We start from the raw sequence: 19,760 nt of genomic DNA on the forward strand, positions 1-19,760 counted from the left end.
TGCAATGGATACAAATTATTTTTCATAAAGAAAAACGTGAATGATCAGATTGCAATACCCAAAAAACAATGTGGAGTGTGTAAAAACTTCAAATATTATTCATTTCCTTCCTCCAATATTACACACACCCATTGGATTCGACCAAATGATGATTTTTATAACCTCCACACATCCATATGGCAGTTACAACTACCTAAGATCAATTACATTCTTGGTTTGCAACTTTATAATGCAATTTGTGCTTGACAACTTTTTTTCACACAATTGACAATTTTGACATTTTGATAAATATGACCCCTAATCTTTGCTTGTGCACTTGAAATACATTTAGGTGGACTCAAAAAGAAATTTTTCATTCTATTTACCCTTCCATGGGCATATTTTCACAATGTGACCTCCTAGAACATATTAGGACTCAAATACACATCTTGAGCAAATGTCTTACAATGCTTCACAAAATGACTCAAAATACATTAAAATTACCATATAAACTCAAATATGAGTGAAATGATTCATGACATGATATTTAACCTCCTGGTGTATGTTTGGGTTAGGTGCTCCTGCACCAAGGAAGAAATAAATAAACTTGCTGACAATTTCATTAATTCGTCTGAACCATTATCAGTTTTTGAATAGTAAATTTGAAAGAGAGAAGGAAAAGATCTGAAATGGAGACTTAGTCCAAAATTGGACTACCTTGCCTCCTTGAGAAAAGAGATATCTGAGGCATTGGTTCAAGGATAGAAGACACCGATACAACAAATGCAACACCTCACCGATATAATTCAGAGGACAGAGGCTGCATTAAAGGACAATGAACAGTTCACTGAGAGCCTAAATCTAGTATTGGCAGACCTTTTTCAGATTGTAACCAACTGGTTAAAGGGATGAAGCTGGGAACCACACTCAGTTGACACTTTGACAACCTTTGTCATTGATGCTAAAGGGGGAGTAGTGTGATGAGAAAAATTAGAAGCAGAGATCATCTACTCAGGGGGAGCACACATTTTTGGTAACACATTTTTGGTAAGACACTTCTGGCAGACACTTCTAGCAGATTCTTTTTGGATAACACATTTTTATTATGAGTGTTGCCATCAATGCCAAAGGGGGATATTGTTGGCAAATGCACACTCCAATGAGATATTGTAGGTGATTGAAGGTTTTGTCATTGATGGAAACCTTGCAATCATATGACAACGACAAGACAATATATTGGCACCGGCAATGACAAACTCTATACTGGCACACAGTTCACCGGTAGCAAAAGGAAGGATACCGGCACCCAGTCCGACAGGAATTTTGTTGATAATTTATTTTGTAATTAATTGTAAAATCATTATAAGCCAACATGGAAAGTTGTAATATGACTCATATATGTATGAGATCATTTTGTAATAGGAAGTGATATATATGAGAAGGAATATGCAAATTGTAAGGTAGATATAGAAAAGGGTTTATGTATGTAGCAGAGCTAAAACTGGTACTGGATCTAGCATAGCAGATGCTATTTTGAGGCAATACAAGACATTGGATTTGTATAATCCATTTTTGTAAGTCAATGTGACTTCTTTTGTAATTGAGCAGTGAGCTCTGGGCACTTGGCCTTCTTACATGTGCAGGCCCCTATTGTAAAAGTAATATTCACTTATTGGCCAGGAAGCGAATATTGTGGGTCAAAAATCCCACTGAGGTTTTTCCCACACCGGGTTTCCTTGTTAAACTACTGTGTTATGGTGTGCTTTTCATGTGGTTGTTATTATTCTTGTTTACTGCACTATTTTTGGTTTACTGGTACATAGTATTGATATGCTTTACATGTTTTAAATTAAGTAAATGCACCAACTTGTTAGATACTGATTCAGCCCCCCCCCCCTCTCAGTATCTTTGGGAATCCTAATAGAAGTATCTATTGTATATGGAAGATCAGAATGGAGACACATCTGAATTACATTGGAAGAGATATATGGGAAGTTACAAAGAATGGATATATTGCTCATGCTCCAAATCAACCTCATCCACCGACATTGGCTAAGGACTTGGAGAATGATTGCAAAGGAAGAGAATCACTTCTGAGTTCATTATTAGATCAGAAAGTCATGGGATTATCAGACTGATCTATTGCTAAAGCTATTTGGGATAAATTGGAGACTTTGAATGAAAGAGATACCACTGCCAAAATTTCAAAACTGGAATGTTATCGGGTCAGGTATGAAAATTTGAAAATGGAAGAAGATGAAAGAATTTGTTCTTTTATGGAAAGAGTTAATGAAATTATTTTGGGAATACAATGTTGTGGAGGATCCTTAAGTGAAGATGAAATTGTTTCTAAAGTTTTAAGATCTTTGCCACCAGCTTACAAAATGAGAGTAACTACTATTAATGAAATGAGAACAATGCCTTATACATCAATGACTAGAGATACCTTGGAAAACTTTTAGCATTTGAGCTTGAGGAATTTAGTCCTGTTGGTACAATTAAAACTAATTTAGCATTCAAAGAATCATCATCTAATTGGAAAGCACTTTATGCAAGAGAACTTGAAGATATAAGAAGAGAAAATGAAGAACTGGAAGAACTTGAAGCACTATTTGCAAGAAAGATGCCTAAAGGTCCACTTGCAAGTAAGTATGAAGGTAGAGCACCATTTAAATGTTTTAATTGCAATAGGGCTGGTCACATAATATCTATATGTCCTAATAGACATGCAAGATTAAGAGAGGAAGCTAAAAGAACATATAAGCCTAACCATGAATGTCAGAGATGCAGATTCAAGAAGAATAGAGATAAATCATGTTACTATGTTGACAAAGGAGTTACAAATGATTCTGATGAAGAACTAACAGACAATGGATGGGATTTCATTGCAATAGTAGAAGATCAACTAGCACTTACTATTCCACTGGTAGAGCAATCCTTGGCAGCTAAAATTGAAGAGAGAGATGAATGGATCATTAATAGAGGATTTTCACATCATATGACTAGTGTTCAAAGTAAATTTTTATCTTTTTAGGAATACAATGGAGGTCTAGTAAGATTTAGTAGTGATAAAGGTTGTTTGATGAAAGGAAAAGGTACTATATCGTTAGATGGTAAGAACAATACTGATAATGTTTATTATGTTGAGGGATTGAAGCATAATCTTTTGAGTGTTGGTCAATTAGTTGAAAAAGGATTTCAGTTACAATTCAAGAATGGAAAATGTAAAATAAAAAAAAGAACTAGATTGCAGATTGCAACTGCTAATCAAACTAAAGGTAATATCTTTCATTTGAATAACAGTGATAAGACATGCTTGATTGCACATATAGATGAAAGTTGGTTATGGGATAAGAGACTCTATCATGTAAATTTTGATTTCATTGTAAAGACTAGTTCAACTAAGGAAGTAAGGGATTTATCTAAGATTGTGAAACCTCATAATCTAGTATGTAAGGAATGTAAAATGGGAAAGCAAGTTAGAATAACTTCTAAGATTATTTTTGAGAAATCCAATAATGTTCTTGACTTAATTCATACTGAATTGTGTGGTCTAGCAAGAACAAGAAGTATATAGGGAGATAGATATTTTATGCTAATTATTGATCATTTTTCTAAAATGTGAATGGTTACTTTTCTTAGGGAGAAATCAGAATATTTTGGAAAATTCAAGTTATTCAAGGCAATGGTAGAGAATGAAACCGGTAAGAAAATCAAATATTTGAGATCTGATCAAGGAGGTGAATTTACATCTAAGGAATTTAATACATTTTGTGAAGTGAATGGAATCAAAAGACAACTATTAGCAACTCAAACACCTCAATAGAATGGAATTGTGAAAAGGAAGAACACAACTATTCTGGAAGCAGCTAGAAGGATGATATTGGAAGCTAATATACCTCACATGTATTGGAGAGAAGTAGTAAATACAATGGTTTACACATTCAATAGAGTTCACATCAAAGGTGAAACTAGTAAGACCCCTTATGAGCTATGGTTTGGTAATACTCCTACTCTTAAGTACTTCAGAATATTTGGAAGAAAATGTTATATTAGAAGAGATGAGTATGTTGGTAAATTTGACCCTAGAAGTGATGAAGGAATAATTCTTGGTTATTCATCTGAGAGAAATGTATATAGATGTTTCAATAAAATATTGCAGAAGATCATTGAGAGTGCTAATGTGAAGATAGATGAACACTTTAGAGGAAATTCAAGGTCTATAGATTATAAACCAACAGTTGAGATGATCACAAATGAACCAATACAAAGTGCACCAATACAAAATGTAGATCTAGTCACACCGATATCAACAGAGAATTTGACAATGATTGAAGAGCACCAACATTAGAATAAACCCAGGTATGTATGACTGAATCACATAGAAAATCAGATAATTGGGAATAAGTATCAAGGGGTTATGACAAGAGGAAGATTGGAAAATGAAGAGGTATACTTAATTTCTCAAGTTGAACCAACATCTGTTATTGAAGCATATCAAGATGAACATTGCATAAAAGTAATGGAAGATGAATTAGAACAAATTGAAAAGAACAATACATGGACATTAGTTCCCTGACCTAAAGACAAAAGTGTAATTGGAACTAAATGGGTATCTAGATATAAACTTAATGAATATGGTGTGTTAATTAGTAACAAAGCAAGATTAGTTTGTAAAGGATATTCATAGAAAGAGGGAATTGATTATAATGAAACCTTTGCATTGGTAGCTAGAATTGAGGCAGTTAAACTATTTCTTGCATTTGTAGCTCATAAGAACTATGAAGTTTATCATATGGATGTAAAAAGTGCATTTCTAAATGGTGATCTTGAAGATGAAGTTTACATTGATCATCCTGATGGATTTTCATTGACAAATGATAAAGATATGGTTTGCAGATTAAAGAAAGCTTTGTATGGAATGAAGCAAGCTCCTAGAGCTTGGTATGCTAGATTCGACAAATATATTTTAAAGCTTGGTTACACTAAAGGTAATGCCGACAACAACTTATATTACAAAGTGACTAATGATGACATCATGGTTATGGAAGTTTTTGTTGATGATATTAGTTTTGGAGGAGAAGATGGATTGTGTAAGGACTTTGTTGACAAGGTGTAGGAAGAATTTGAAATGTCTATGATTTGTGAGATAAAATTCTTCTTAGGATTGTAGATTTCACAAATTGATAAAGGTATATTCATATGTCAAACAAAATACTTGAAGGAACTACTGAAGAAATTTGGTATGGAAAACTCTAAACTGATAAGTACTCCTATGATTACAACTGATAAATTGTCACTGAAGGATGACTCAGTTCCTATTAATCCAACAAGATACAGAACTATGATTGGAGGTTCACTGTATTTGACACAAACAAGACCTGATATAATGAAAGCAGTATGCATTGTTTCAAGATTTTAGAGTAATCCTAAAGAAAATAATGAATCAAAATTAAAAAGGATTTTTCAGTACCTACAAGGAACAACAAATATTGGTTTATGGTATACTAAAGATGAAAGTTTTGATTTATGTGCATACACTGATGCAAATTGGGCAGGAGATGTTGATGACAGAAAGAGTACCATAGGAAGAGCATTGTTTCTTGGTAGCAGATTGATTTCTTAGTTAAGCAAAAAGAAGAGTTGTACATCATTATCAACAACAAAATCAAAATATGTTGCAACAACAACTAATTGTACTTGGGCATTATGGATTAAACAAATGTTGAAGGACATAAAGGTAAAATTCAAAGAATGGATAATAATTTATTGTGATAATTCAATAGCAATTGATATATCAAAGAATCTGATATTTCACTCTAAGACTAAGCATGTTTCTATTAAATATAATTTTCTAAAAGAGAAAGTTGAAGCAAACAAAGTGAAATTAGTTTATGTGAATACTAAAGAGTAGATTGCAGATATATTTACAAAGCCTTTGCCTAAGGAAATATTTGAATATCTCATAGAGTAGCTTGGGCTAATACCCTCACTGATAGAGACTTAGGTGATTGAATATTGGCATCAAACTGACAGAAACTAATAGAGAAACCTTTTTCCGGCTTTGATGGAGGAGAGCTACTTCTCAGGGGGAGTAGTTTATTGTATTTTCTAGTATATTTTCTTAATTGGTTTGGCATTTTATGTCAATGGGGGAGAGATATCTATGGAAAAACATTATCCTAGGACAAGAGACTACATTATTCATTGGAAAATATTAATTATTGGGGGAGAGATATATACTCTTTGTATATTGGTTTTGATTTCTAGTATTGATCTATCTTGGGAGATTGTTGGTTTTTGGTTTTGGGCATTTTGTTTTGGCACTTAAATGTTTTTCCATCTTGTGTTGCCATCAATGCCAAAGGGGGAGATTGTTGGTATTATGGATGTGTTGAATTAGTTTTGTCATTGATGTCAACACTTATCCTTCTAGAGATCTATGGTTATGTTGAACCGGCACATTGTGTTCACCGACAAGGGTAGTGACTTTTTCATAGTCACAGATATATGCTCACCGGTAGGTTATATGGTTCACTGGCAATGATGATGACTTGTTATCATCTGAAGATCACTTGATTTTGTCAAAGCCATGGTTTAGATACTTGGTTCTAGTATTTTGGTTATTGGTCTAATCGGGTTGACATATTTGTTGTTACCGATATATAGGTCTAGGTTATGAACTAGTACACGTTATCTATTCTAGATCACAACATGTTATGGAGATGATTTATCATTAGTTATTATATTGAGGCTGACATCTTGTATTGCATCAAGACTTATTTGGTAATTGATTTGAATGTAATATTCTTAGTGAGCCAACCTTAGTATTAGGTCTTAGGTTTTGTATAAATGTAAGATCTCATTTGTGAGATGAATGTAATGGTCATGGTATGGTATTATAATATGGTATGAGAAAATATTAAAGATAATATGAGCATATCATAGAGAAAATCAAGCAAACATCATTTGAAGGTTCAAGGAAGGTTTGAAGGTGTTTATAAGAGCTTAAACCGGTACTGAATCTAGCATTGTAGATGCACTTTGAAGCAGTACATATTCTAGGATTTAACCATCCTACTGTATTCATTGCAACTCCCATTGGAGAAGTGTGTTCTAGGTGGTTGGCCTTTCTATATGTGCAGACCCCATTTGTATACACATACTATCTGCATTAGTATCATCTGATTGTGGGTAAGGTTTCCCACCATGGCTTTTCCCCTTAAAGGGTTTCCAGGTCAAAAATATTATTGTTATGTGTTGTGGATGTTGTTTCTCTTTCTATTTCATGCATTAAGTTTCATTGGTAGTAATATTCACTATTAATTTGTTTAACCGACATTAAGACTGGTTTACCGGTATTAAGTATTAAGTTGAAGTAATTTAAAATTATGTTGAAATTCATTGACAACTGATTCAGCCCCCCTCTCAGTTGTCCATCTGGTTCCTAAAAAATTGGTGAAGTGTCAGATACCAGTAGGGTTAGTGAACTAATAGATGAACTCGCTAATGGAGTGTTGGCAAACGCACTCCAATGAGACATTCTAGGTGATTGAAGGTTTTGTCATTGATGGCAACCTTACAATCCTATGACACTGGCAAGGCAATCCATCAGCACTAGCAAAGTCAGACTCTACACCGGCACACAGACCACTGGCACCAGCAATAAAAGGAAGCATACTAGCACAGAAGCCGACAGGAATTTTATTGATAATATATTTTGTTTATTATTATAAAATCATTGTAAGCCGACTTGGCAAGTTGTAAAATGACTCTTATATATAGGAGAGTTCATTGTAGGAATTATGTATGTAAGGAGGTATGTAATTAGGCGAAATAAGGTAGACCTATTATGTGAATTATAGGTTAAGGGTTTATGTAAGAAGCAGAGCAAAAACTAGTACTGGATTTGGCATAGTAGATGCTATTTTGAAGTAGTACAAGACACTAGATTTATATAATCCATTTTGTAAGTCAGTGAGACTTCCTATTTTGTATTTGAGTAGTGAGCTCTAGGCACTTGGCCTTCCTGCATGTGCAGGCCCCTATTGTAGCAGTAATATTCTCTTATTGGCCAGTAAGTGAATATTGTGGGTCACAAATCCCACTGAGGTTTTTCCCACACTAGGTTTCCTCATTAAAATATTGTGTTATGATGTGTTTTTCATGTGGTTGCCATTATCTCTATTTATTGCAATACTTTTTGTTTACCGATATACAGTATTTATATGTTCTGCATGTTTTAAGTTATGAAATTTAGCTAACCGATTCAATACTGATTCACCCCCCCCCCCTCTTAGTATTGTGGGAATCCTAACAATTGGTATCAGGGCTTGGTCCTCTATTTTTAGAAGCCTAACAGCTTGAGGAAGATAATGACAATGGTAGAGATGGAAAACTTGATGAAGCAACTAGAAGGAGCTCTCTCAGACTATGATACAGAAAAATTGAAAAATATCAAAATTGAAGATGATCTAAAGGCTACACAGTATATTATTCAAGCACTTCAAGAAAATCTTACCATTGCAAGAAACAAGAGAAGAGAACTTTGTGAAAAGATGTAGAATGAGAATGATGAAAAAGAAACTCTTAGTGATCTGATAGGCAAGCTGAAACAAGAAAACATGGCAATAAAGAATGAGATGCAGGATATGACTATGAGATTTTGTAAAGAAATTGAAGATAGGAAGAAGAATGAAGAGGAATTGACTAGAAGACTGAATGATGCTGAAAATACAAATACAAGACTTAGTTATGAAAATGATTTGTTGAAAACAAATCTGATGCATACACAAAATGACTCAAATGAACTCATGAGATAGAAAGAAATCTTGGAAAGAGAATTGGCTGCTGCAAATTAACACAAGGAGAAATTCAAGAAAGGCTCAGAAGAACTTAGTGACATGATGAAGAATCAGAAACCAAATGGTGATAGTAATGGTTTTGGCTTTGAAGTTGGTGAAAGCTCTGGTACTGCAAACACACTGGATCATAGCAAACTGGTAAGACAACCAAATTCTTATAAATTCAATGGTAAATGCTTTAACTATAACAAGTATGGTCATAGAGAAAATTAATGTAGATCTAGAGATTATCAAAGTACAAATGCACCCACCAGTCAATGTTCCAAATGCAACAAAATTGGTCATAACTCTAAGAATCGCAGAATGAATGTAAGATGTTATGTTTGTGGAAGATCTGGACATCTATCTAATCAATGTAGAACACAAACCAGCATAGGATATGGAAAGGCTACTCAAAAAAACAATGTGACTTGTTATGCTTGTAACAAGATTGGACATATTGCAAAATTCTACAGAAGTAAGGCATCACCCATAGACAACAAAGGTTCTAGTTTGAAAGGAAAAGAAAAAGTTGAAGAAGTTAAGCAAGAATTCTCAAAACAATGGATTAGAAAGTCAAACCTAAATAGTGTTGGGAATACTCCTCCACTGGTAGAACCCAGTAACACTCCACCAATAGGACAGAGTAACACCCCACCGATAGGAAGCTCTTCATCTAACTGAAGAAAATTCTTTTGAGGGTTTGGCAATCCAATGTAAAACATGCTATTATTCCCTTGATTGATAGTGAGAAGTTGAAATTACTTCTATAGCGATAGATAAGTTAAGTTATCTCTTAACTGAAAAGCATTGAATGTGGTGGTTGGCAAATTCAACATTATAAAATAGTGTTTATGGCTCCATTTTCATTTCACCAAGCATTCAAATCTTCGAAGAGCGTGAAAACTCCTGAGCAAAGGCATTTCAAGCAAAGAGGCAAAACAATTTAGTAATCAATCTTTCCAAAGGTAGAAAAAGGTATTTATAATCATGGCATCCTCCTTTGTACCTAAATTCATAGCAAACCCTACTGTAGTGGAAGTAATCAAGTTCCCTAGGCCCATATTTCAGTTAGTTCCCAAGATAGCAAAGAAGGATGATAATGTTGGTGCATTCTCCCAAATTCCCAATGGAGTAGTTTTTACAGAAGACCTTAGAATGTATATCCATTGCCATATAGAAGAATTAGGTGATGAAGAAATTAAAAACATGTATAAAATAGTAATCTGTGACGATTCTGGTAATGTGAAAATTGAACACAAAATTATTGAAACCCTAGGATTCACTGAAATGCTCAATATTCCAGATTTCCCCAAGGAAGTTACAAGGATATTATTGAGCAGGGGACATGGTGCATTCTTTTGGCTAGATTCAGTTCATAAAATTACCAAGGAAGTTGTGAAAGTTGTAACAGGGTTACCCTCCACTGGTAATAGACCAGACAAGACAAAGAAGGTCTCAAATGACCTGGTAATGAACCTAACAGGTGCAACATCTAACAAAAGGTCTTTAAGGGTGTATGATGTAATTGACATAAATGTGAGATTCATTAGCATGATTCTAGGTTACAAAACAACTCATGCAAATAGACTTAACTCAGTTTCTAGCTTATACATAAAAAGTGCTCATGATATGGTTAAAGATAATGTGAAAATTGATGTATGTGAATGGTTAAAGGATGAACTTATTGACAATCTGGGAAAGATCAAGAAGGATAATAAAGGAACATTTAGGTTTGGCAATTTACTTGTATGTTCAATGCTACATATAACAAAATAGGTGCCGGTATAGGTAACAAGAACCTTGGATTTGACATACGGGTAGGGAAACAGTTATCTGACTTATTGAACAATATGGGTGAAAACAAAGAGAAAAATATCAATGAGTATTTTCTAGCATTGAAGGCCTGGATGAACACTAGAGTCAAACTGTCATAGGAAATTGTAAATAAATACAAGGATGAGATATGTTTTGTCATCAAGAAGGATGAGATTTGGATGGAAGCAGTTATCCCAAGAACAATTTGGGTTATTGAAATGGGTTATCAGACCGATGACCACATCATTGAAACATATGCAAAAGCCCTTTTGGAAGCACCCAAGGAACTTGAGGAAGAAATATTTGGCAGTGTAGAAACCATTGAAAACCAAATGCAATCCAAGAAAAGAGTAAAGAAAGTAGAAGTAATTGTGAGGAGAGGTTCAAGATAGGCTAAGGCTATAAAAGAAGATGTACTCAAACAGACCATTATCACTGAAGATGAGTTAAAAGAACTACAGCTAGAAACTTACCTTTCACCGGTAGCTACTTCTTCAGAGAGTGATATGCTTGCAGCATTTAAAAGAGTTGTAAGGAAAAGGGAACCTTCCCCGATATCCACACCTTCACCTAGAAGAACTAGGCAAGAACAACAGGTAGTGAGGCCCCAGGTCAAGAAGACAACTCCTAAAAAGAAGAAGTTGACACCAAAGAAAAGGACTCAACAAAATATTACTCCAATTGACAGACTGTTGGATGAAATCATAGAAGAAGGAAAACTTAAAAACATTAACAAACTATATGACTCACTATCAATTGATGATAAAGAAAAGGTTGAAAATAGTGTTATTTTACACTTGAATATCTACAAGAAGTTCTTGATGCAAGTTGTAGATGAACTACCAGATGAACTATTCAAGAGACTGGAAGCAAGAAGACAAGTTTTTGTAGAGTTTGACAAGAAAATTAAAGTTGAAAAATTACTTGCTCTCTGAAAGAAATAGATGATCTAATTGTAGAGGCTAACCGGTCAGTATTCTCTACTGCACACTGGCATATTACACTAATGGTTCGAAGAGTAAATGAGGTTGCAGAGGAAACTAAAAATTGATGGGATATATTCCTTATTGAAAAGGAAAAAGAGGAAGAGTATAGAAAACCCAAGCTAATCAAAGTTTATCAAAAGGACAGAGATAAGGGAAAAAGCAAGGTTGGTGGACCACTTAACATAAAAATAACTAATAATCTACCCCGACCACCTCAAGATACTCCACCGGTAGCAACAACTGAAGATCAATCGGCAGATGAGAGTATGGATGTATCACAAGAGGATACAAATCCTAATTCTAAGGTACTATACATAGTTGATGTTGATACTTAGAAAGTCAATATTGTGGTAGATAAGGACAAAACTGGAAAGATAGATATGGCTAGTGAGCCACTGGTAATAGATAAAGGTAAACTGGTAGATGATAACATAGGGCAATAGGTAGAGACTCAAATAAAAACATAAATAGATCAACAAATAGAGCAACAATCAGAACAATAGGCTCCAAAACAGCAACAGGTTAATGCAAAATCAGTGCCACTGGCAACTAGTGAACAAGGTAGACCATTGCTTAAGGAAATGGAAACATAGACTGACATACCAGAGGTCACTACAAGAAATGTTATTTCCCCCACTAGTGGAATTCAAAATGTTGTTTCCTCCTCTATAGGATTTCAATCAACAAAAGTAACTAAAGTTCTTTTAGATTCTATAAAGAAAATAACATATTGTAGTTCACAGGCATATAAAGCTATAGATGACACAATTCCAATTTTGAAGATGATAGCTCCAAAATGCAATGTAGATAATAAGGATTCTTTGAGTCAACTCAACACTTTGTCTAAGTATATTACTAATAATACAGTGGCAGTTGAGCAAATAAAGGAAGAAGCATTCAAAGAGAAGTTTGAAAAGAAAAACAAAAATTCTTTGAGGAACAAATAAAGAAGTGTACAAGGTAGTTTGACACACTTCTACTGGAACTATGTAACACACTTAAGCAGTTCAAAAATTTGTATAGAGACACTTGTAAGACAAACTTTTTGATAGTTGACATAGATAGGAAAATGAGCAAGATACATGAGGAAATTAATAAGCTAGCTGACAATTTCATTAAATCATCTGATTCATTATCAATTTTTGAGAAAATGATAACAAGTTTTGAGGAAGAGTTACTAAAGCTAGAAAGAGAAAAGGAGAAAATAAAAGGCAAGGCTAAGGATCTGAAATGGAGATTAAATCCAAAGTTTGACTACCTTGCATGTTTAAGTAAAGAAATATCTGATGCATTAGTAAAAGGACAGAAAACATTGGCAGAGAAAATGCAACACCTCACCGGTACAGTTCAAAGAATAGAGGCAGCAATAAAAGACAGTAAAAAGTTTCTTGAAAGCCTAAATTTGGTTTTGGCAGATCTTTTTCAAATTGTATCCAACTAGCTACAAGGGTAAAGCAGAAAACTACACTCTATTGACACTTTGACAACCTTTGTCATTGGTGTGAAAGGGGGAGTAGTAGTGGTATGAGAAAAATATAGGGATCATCTGCTTAGGGGGAGCACACATTTTTGGTAACATTTTTGGACTTCAAATTTTGGTTACACTTTTGAATTTTTCTCATGAGTGTTGCCATCAATGCGAAAGGGGGAGATTATTGGCAAATGTAGTCCAATAAGACATTGTAGGTGATTGAAGGTTTTGTCTTTGATGGCAACCTTACAATCCTATGACACCGGCAAGGCAATCCACCAACACTAGAAAAGTCAAACTCTACACCGACACACATACCACAGGCACCGATAGTAAAAGGAAGCATACCGGCATAGAAGCTGACATGAATTTTATTGATAATATATTTTGTTTATTATTATAAAATCATTGTAAAATGACTCTTATATATAGAAGATTTCATTGTGGGAATTATGTATGTAAGGAGGTATGTAATTAGGCAAAATAAGGCAGACCTATTATGCGAATTATAGGTTAAGGGTTTATGTAAGAAGCAGAGAAGAAACCGGTACTGGATCTGGCATAGTAGATGCTATTTTGAAGCAGTACAAGACACTGGATTTATATAATCCATTTTGTAAGTCAGTGAGACTTCCTATTTTGTATTTGAGCAGTGAGCTCTAGGCACTTGGCCTTCCTGCATGTGCAGGTCCCTATTGTAGTAGTAATATTCTCTTATTGGCCAGTAAGTGAATATTGTGGGTACAAATCCCACACCGGTTTTCCTCATTAAAATATTGTGTTATGATGTGCTTTTCATGTGGTTGTTGTTATCTCTATTTATTGCATTACTTTCTATTTACCGGTATACAATATTAATATGTTCTACATGTTTTAAGTTAAGAAATTTAGCTAACCAGTTCAATACTGATTCACCCCCCCCTCTTAGTATTGTGGGAATCCTAACATGGAATTGGTCGGTGAACCTATCCAGGCCAACACATAGGTCTTTGTTGTGATGGACATCAACATAGATACCAAGTGGTGTTGAGGTGGCATGCATGCATAGGTCAACATGTTGAGTTGGTGAAGTTTTGGGCAGCGACATAGATGGTGACATGTAAACATTTATGTTGACTATTAGTATTTAACTGATGACTAAGAGGGGGGATGAATCAGTTAAAGCAATTTACCCATAATTCACCCAATCAAACTGACCAGTCTGCAAATATCCTTTTCATTGTCTTAAACATTGTTTAAATCATGAAAGAAAATAACTGATGAGTACTAAGAGGGGGGGTGAATTAGTATACCAATAATTACTAAACTCAAAAACTTAAACAGTCTAGCAGTAAACTGGTAAAATAGTCTCACTGACAAACTGGTTAACACATATGCAAACCAAAAAGCAAATAATACATTCACCCATAGAAGTACAATCACCATAACACAAGATATATTGATGTGGAAACCCAAATGGGAAAAACCACGGTGAGACGAAGCTCACAAGTAACTATCTATAGAATAGTACCCAGACCAATTAAGGTCAGACCGGTTAAGGTCATACAATGTTCTTTACCAAAATAGATCCTGTTAGGAATCTCAATCTCTCTTAGGAGATAAGTCTGATTAAAGAATACCTTGCTAGAGAATTTTGGATCCACAGATGTGAATCACCTTGTTAGAGGATTTACAAAAGGCTTTCCGTGCCTACCTGGTTAAGGGCTTCAGACTTGTCAAAGATGTGAGTAATCAACAAGTGAGTGATCTAGTGAATAGCATAGATTGCTTGATTAGATCCTTGATATCTCATTCCTAATGCATTCCAACATTAATTTAGTCTTCAACACTTTCACACTCTACAAAAACTCATGAACCACCTTAAACCCTAGCAACAACTCCTAAAAACCTAGACATGATGTCCTTATAAAGAAATATGATTTCATGTCGGTCCAATAGGATTACAATACAATTTCCTAGGTTCAATGCATCTAGACACTTTTGGTAACATGACACAATATGCACCACCAAAGCATCGGCACCACTAAACAATCGGTGGATGGTAACTCATCACAAAAAGCCAGTTGGTAACTCAACACAGAGTATTACCAGTTCAGACAAAATACTGGTTTAACCAAAATACTAGTTGTCGGTTTTGACAAAATGAAGACTGGGAAACATGTGTTGTGTCACTTCTCTCCTTCATACCACTTGAGATCCTCGAACCGCTTGGGGTCTTCATGCTACTTGAGACCGGTGAACACTTTCTGCAAAACACCGATAGTCTAAAGACTATAATACATGATACCAGTTGGAACAAATACCGGTTGAGCTTTAACTCATACAAACAAAAAGTGATCTCAAGGCAAGTGTGTGACCATCAATGACAATCACAACATCAAACATCAAAATTTCCAATAATCTCTTCCTTTGGCATTGATGGCAACACTTAGGAAAATTTTGACATCTAAGTGTTTTACAACAAACAATATGCCATAAGCAAGATTACTCCCCCTAAGCATATACACTATCCCTTTTTGCAAGCAAAATAGTGTATAACTATTTGCTTACAGAGATATACATAGCATACATCAAAATTTGAAAACAAAAAAAATTATAAATACCAGAAAACTTCTCCCCCTTTGCCAACAATGACAAAGTATAGCTAAACAATCCCTGTTTTCATTTGGTATTAAAGTAATAAGAGTTTATGACAATAAAGAGTAAATCGTATCAAAAACTGATTTAAAGTCCTGCAAAAATTGTTTCATAGATAAGGACCAGGACTCAAGTAGGGATGTAGCCACTTCTTTTTTTGTCTACATCTGGGAGACTTGTTCTTCCATGGCGTCTATTGTAGCCACTTCTTTTTCTATCAAGCACAATTCTTCCAATACCCTATTAATTATCCAATGCATATTTTCCATCCTTCCATCCCTCTGGTTGAATCCTTTGCATAAATCCTTGCCTTAATTTCATCTCTTTTTCCATGTCCTTATCCTACCAACGTCTTTGAGTGTACTTTTAAAGGTCATGGTCCATTTTTTTTTTTTAAGGCTACTATCCAAAACACAAAAAAAAAAAAGATGTTTGAGTTCTTCTTCCATCCCCTATCATGTGTCCATCTTCTATTGAAAAATTCAAAATACAAAAAAAAAAAAGTGAAAATAAAAAAGGACAAAAAATTGAAAACAAAAAAGTAAAGAAAAATGATTCGTCCACTGGTGAAAACTTGGTAAACAGGTGCCTTGGGCAAGTACCATGATAAAAACTTGACAAACAGGTGTCATGCGTAATCTATGAACTTCTTGCACACCACACTTGGGGGCAGGTTTCCTCCATTATCCTATTGTCCCTCATGTCCAATTTCCCTTTCCACCTTTGATCTTGACAAGGCTGAGGATCTTCATGAGCATCATGCATCTTGTTTGCAACTTTTAGTCCATCACAGCTTTTGGTCTTTATCCATTTTCTTATTATAACCTTTCATCCATATTCCCTAGCTCATTGCAACTTTCTACCACTATCCCTTAGCCTACCCCAACCCTCAGTCCATGTCCCTTATCCATTCTTGGTCTTGTTTATCCTATCCATGTCTTATCCCTATCCATACACTCTTTCTGTCCCTCGAACTTGATCTGACATAAGGATGTGAAATGTAAAATATATTTTTCAAAAACCTCTTGACATGTCCTTCATGCCATGTCACTGCTTTACATTGTCATATCTAGTCTCTTGTCCCATCACGCAATAGCCCTTGAAAATTGCATCTGTATTGTCTCCATAATAAAAGGCCTTTGTCTTCCCTCTATCCACCATCATTTCAGAAAGCCTATTTATTCACCTGTCATGTTCCTTGCCTTGCTAGGCACTAGGGGCAAAATCATAAAAAAATGAAAAATGTCCTGAATAAATCCAAAAAAAAATCAAAAAAATGTCCTGAAAAAAAATAAAAAATCATAAAAAAAAATCAAATAATGTCTTGAAAAAAAAATCCAAAACAATCAAATAATGTCCTAAAAATGAAATAAAAATCAAAACAATCAAATAATGTCCTGAAAAAAAATAAAAAATCAAAAAAATTGTAAAATCTCGAAAAGAAAAACAAAAAAATATCCCCTTTGTGCGTAGACAGATCACTGAGTAGCCCTCCAATGACACATAATCACACACTATGCTTTAATGAAATCATGCATTAACAAATGAACTTTTTCAATCAAACCAGACATTCAAACTGATTAAAATTGTCATATCAATCAATCAACATCAATATCATTGGTCCTTGTCACTACTATCATGAGTCTTATATAGGGTGTGGTATACTCGAAACTAGACTATGTCCTTTCTTAGATGGCGTACCGCATGTCCTGAAACCAAACAACATGATTGTCCTATCAACACTTTCAACTTTTGACAATGAAGATCAAGATGTTTGTTGGACTTGTTGGAATTAGCGAGTCTTATCGTTTATTGATTTATCTTCGATCATGTTCCTATGTTGCTTGATGATGTCACTGAGTGATTTAGAGTGATCAGGATGGTTCATGGTCCCTTTTTTTTGGTCGTGATTGCTATTTGTTGAATGCTTGTTACAAACTGGGGCAACTATATCATTGGATGTCTGTGATAAGTACATTCACTTTGTGAATGCCGCACATACCTCGACCCTTGATGTATGCACCCTAGGATGCGTCACTCATTCCTTGTGTGCAATGTGTCTATCTTTTGCAAAAAGGGTTGTGTTTCAGCTCTGGCCTTCAATGCCATGATGCTCTGCATCCGTCTTGCTACATTAAATAAAGGTTCTCACCTACAAAGTACATTGCTGAAAGCAAGTTTTTCTTCATCTCTAACTATCCTCTATCTAATTTCTTCTTACTAACATTTCTTCCATCAGTCTTGGCAGTCTGTTTGATCCATTCGAACCTATCGTCTTCTGTCATTCTTATTGATCAATTGGCCTCTTTTCTGGATATTTCCGGCCAATTCCTCGAGGGGGCATGCATATATCATTATTATTATCTGAGGCATTTTCATTATTGTTCTTTGAAACAATTCTTAAAATTGCATTGTCTCAAAGAGGGGCAAAATGTAGACATCTAAAAAAGGTCAACGCTTGCGGAGTCATACTTTAACATTTGCAAATTGCCTTATTTTAGGGTTTTTGCGTCGCATTAACATTTGTCCTATGTTACGCACTTGGTCTTTATCATTTGCGAGCATAGAGTCCTTCTGCATTCCTCATTTTTATCACTTTCAAATTAGGGTTTTCTTCTCATTTTGTGATCGATTTGTCATCGATCATTGTCATTTTCAATCTTGTCATTTTGCAATCGATTTGTCATCGATCCTTGTCCTCTTTTCAATCTTGTCATTTTGCAATTGATTTGACATCGATCGTCGTCCTTCTCAATCATGTCAATTTGGATCAATTTGTCATTGTTCCTCATCAATTGGTGCATTTATCAATCAAATCATTTATCAAGTTAGAATCATGATCAAATCGAATCGACATCAATTATCTTTTGTCAAGACCTAATTGTCGTCCTTGCATTTCTAGTTCATCTTCTAAGGTTTCATGATTTATTCATTTAACCTTGTTTGTCATTTCTCCCTCTAGGTTAAATACTTTATTTATTTATCCTAAGTCTTCTTGTCACAATTAAATGTTTATTTAATTGGCTAACTAATTCCTCCCTTTTTTGTGAATTAATTAATAAATGAAAAATTGTTAATTAATTCACTTAATTCCTAATTTCCTCATTTTCTAAATTTTCCTAATTCCTAATTTTCATCAATTTCTAATTTCCTAATTTCTAATTCATCTAATTTTCTAATTTCTCTTATTTCTCCTAATTTCATGGGAATGACATAGCAATTTGTCAAAATTATCAATCAATCAATTTTGACATAGAAATTTGTCATAATTTTGTCAAAATTATCAATAAATCAATCTTGCATGGAAAGTGCAAATTTGTCATAATTTGTCATATTTGTCATTCTTGATATGAAATTTCCTTTCAAATCTATTCATGCTAATCTTGTCTTTTCTCCAATTTGTCTATAAATTGGATGAATTTCTTCAATCAAGGCCCTTGGTCGAATCAATCATGCTTCTAGTATTCTTGCGCTACCACCTTATCTACTTGCTTTCACATCATGCTTATGCACTAGTAGGTGAGATCCACAAACAAAGCTATTTGAAGGAGAAAGAAGGACAATGGAGCCACATGAAGGAGACATTCAAGTTTGCAATGGTTTGCATTTGAATTGATGTCTTGTTTTCATGTTTTTATTGAGTGTAATTAGGATTGGTCATTGCAATTAAGTTTTTGTGATTGAACTAGACTAATGTTTATCTTGCTTTGATGATTTCCAGATTCCACAAAGCTATTTGAAGGAGAAAGAAGGACAATGGAGCCACATGAAGGAGACATTCAAGTTTGCAATGGTTTGCATTTTAATTGATGTCTTGTTTTCATGTTTTCATTGAGTGTAATTAGGATTGGTCATTGCAATTGAGTTTTTGTGATTGAACTAGACTAATATTTATCTTGCTTTGATGATTTCCAGATTCCTAGCTATAGGAATCATATGGCATCTTGAAGGTGCTTATAAATGACTGCATATCTGATTACAGTTTGGCCTTCTGGGTGAGCACATCATCACAAAATAGATGAGGTT

This window comes from Cryptomeria japonica, chromosome 11, assembly GCF_030272615.1.
Source record: "Cryptomeria japonica chromosome 11, Sugi_1.0, whole genome shotgun sequence".
Taxonomy (NCBI): domain Eukaryota; kingdom Viridiplantae; phylum Streptophyta; class Pinopsida; order Cupressales; family Cupressaceae; genus Cryptomeria; species Cryptomeria japonica.